The sequence below is a fragment of the Rhineura floridana genome, chromosome 4, assembly GCF_030035675.1.
Source record: "Rhineura floridana isolate rRhiFlo1 chromosome 4, rRhiFlo1.hap2, whole genome shotgun sequence".
NCBI lineage: Eukaryota > Metazoa > Chordata > Lepidosauria > Squamata > Rhineuridae > Rhineura > Rhineura floridana.
The window spans coordinates 44,473,615-44,476,261 of record NC_084483.1 but is presented as its reverse complement, the minus strand read 5'-3'; positions in this window follow the sequence as shown (position 1 = coordinate 44,476,261).

Genomic DNA, 2,647 nt, shown 5'->3' with positions numbered 1-2,647 from the left:
GCCCAGATCTCCATATAGTTGCAGTCACTTCATAGCAAGTCTTTAAGCAGTCGTTCTGCACAGAGAGAATGAATGCAAAAGCAATTTAGACATTCAGAGTTGCCTGTGACACAACCATGTATGGAAGTTAGACATGGGGAAGAAAATTGATTCAGTTCACATCTGAAGCAAATTTATCAAATTTGCACTTTCTGAAACAACATGAGAATGAAGCCATCCGTTGAAATTCACACTTCTCCAAAGTTTGTATTGCAGTTCTCCAATTAAACAGCATTTCCAAAAAATTATATATTAGGGGAAAGTGTGCATAAAAATTAATATATTAGTGAAAATAACATACAAACATGCTGTGATGGACAGGCCTAGGATCCACCTTGTTCCATCATTAGCCAATCCCACAAGTGGAAAGTTCAAAAGTTGGGAGAGTGTAATAAAAACTGTTTTGTCAGTTAAGCGGATGAGCTGAGATCACTGAGATAAAGTAGTCTGATGAGTGTTAAGATCCTTTTGGGTTGGGATTAGAGGGAGAGAAGGCAGGAATGAGAAGCTTTATGAGGCGTTAGGAAACGGGAAAGATTAAAGAAGGAAACACTGAGAGATAGGGTTCAGGGAAAGGTTGAATCTGTAACAGTGAAACTATCATGTTTATGTGCCAGCATACATGCTTGTCCTAAAGAAATCCTTGATTTAAAAACAGAAGTTTTCCTCTTTGTTTTACCATACTTTCTGGATCTTGTTAATGCTGGAGTTGAACGAATTGTAAAAAATAATACTAGAATCCGTATAGAACTAGTCACACACACAAAGACATATTGGCACACACACATTTATATTATTGCCCCTATTTTGGGCAGTCACCTCATGGGCTGTCAGTAACTTAGCAAAGATTACAAAAGACAGGTGGGGTGGGACAGCTGATGCTAGTGAGGGAAGAACTGATCTAGGGGAGTGGTCCTGGTTTCCCTCATCTGGGGTTTAAAGAGGGCTGTTACACACGTATTATGTTAGGAGAAATTGCTTGCAAAAATGTGTACATGGTTAAAGCTGCAATCAAAAATGTGTTTAGTAGGAAAAAATCTCACTAAAATGCTGGAGAATTTTTATGAGGATTTTAAAAAAATTGCTGCAGAAATGTGGAGAACCAAATTTAATATTGGAAAAAATGAGTAACTGAGAGAATCAAAACTGTCAGATCCTTCCATCCCTAATGGAACTATACCAACTCAGAAACACACTTGGGGAGGTGATGTCACTTCCTGAAAAACACTTCAAACTCTAGCTACATGCAAAGCTGCCATGTCAGGGAGAAAGCTAAGCTAGACTTTATGGGGAAGGGTCATAGCTCAGTGGCAGAGCATCTGTTTTCCATGCAAAAGGTCCCAGGTTCAATCCCCAGCATCTCCAGTTAGATCTGAGAGTGTCCCCTGTCTGAACCCCTTGAGAGACGCTGCTGGTCTATGCAGAGATAATACTGAGCTAGTTGGACCAATGGCCTGACTAGCTTCCTCTGTTCCTATGACGATCCCTCCATGACATGGTAAAGCTTTGCAGTGATGGGATTTCCAAATGAGCAACACATTTGCTCTCCTCCACATGTGTACTTTTGAGTGGTATAGACCCTTGTTGTGCTTCTCTTCATGTTTTTATTGCCCCATATCAATTCACTTTAAAGAACAGGTAGCCCAGAGGGTAGAAACATGGCAAAAGAGATGCTTAACAATGATGAGCCCAATTCAGCCAACACAAAGCATTTTCAAATCTCCTCCTCTGCCATAGAAGAGATTTCAGAACATGCTCATCTGCCCTATTGAAATCAGTGGGGCTTATACTGCTGTACTATACACTAGGTAGCTAACCTGTTAACGGTGGCTATGTGGCATCATTTATTTGTAACATCCCAATCATGCATCCCTTTCTTGAAAGAGGTTGGCATTTTGTCATTCAAATCATATAGACAGTATGATTTAAAATCCCAAATGAATTGCTGAGAATTATAATGACCTTTAAGATCTAGAAATAGTTCTTACTTTTATAACACTACATTTACCTATATGGATTATTCTCTAGAAATAAAAATGCTTAAGATGTTGATGTATTATGTCTCTGAGCACATAATCATTATGTCATAATACCATACGCCTAGCACTCTCAGTGTATATAGTACTTTGCAGGTCCCTGCCCTGAGGAACTTACAATCTACATCTCAACAGTGGGGTGGGAAATAGCAGAAGCAAGGGTAATAGGAGAAGATGTGCAGATACAGTTGTACGTTTTTAGGCTGCAATCCTGCCCACTTCCCTGGGAGTAAGCTCCATGGAACTTAATAGAATTGTACAGGACTGCACTGCTAGCCTCAAGAGCTGGTTAAGGGGGTTCAGGCAAATCCTTTTTTGATGAGGAACGTTGAAAGAGAAAGAAGTAAAACCCATGTAGGTATAATAAGAACATAAGAACATAAGAAGAGCCTGCTGGATCAGGCCAGTGGCCCATCTAGTCCAGCATCCTGTTCTCACAGTGGCCAACCAGGTGCCTGGGGGAAGCCCACAAGCAGGACCCGAGTGCAAGAACACTCTCCCCTCCTGAGGCTTCCGGCAACTGGTTTTCAGAAGCATGCTGCTTCTGACTAGGGTGGCACAGCACAGCCATC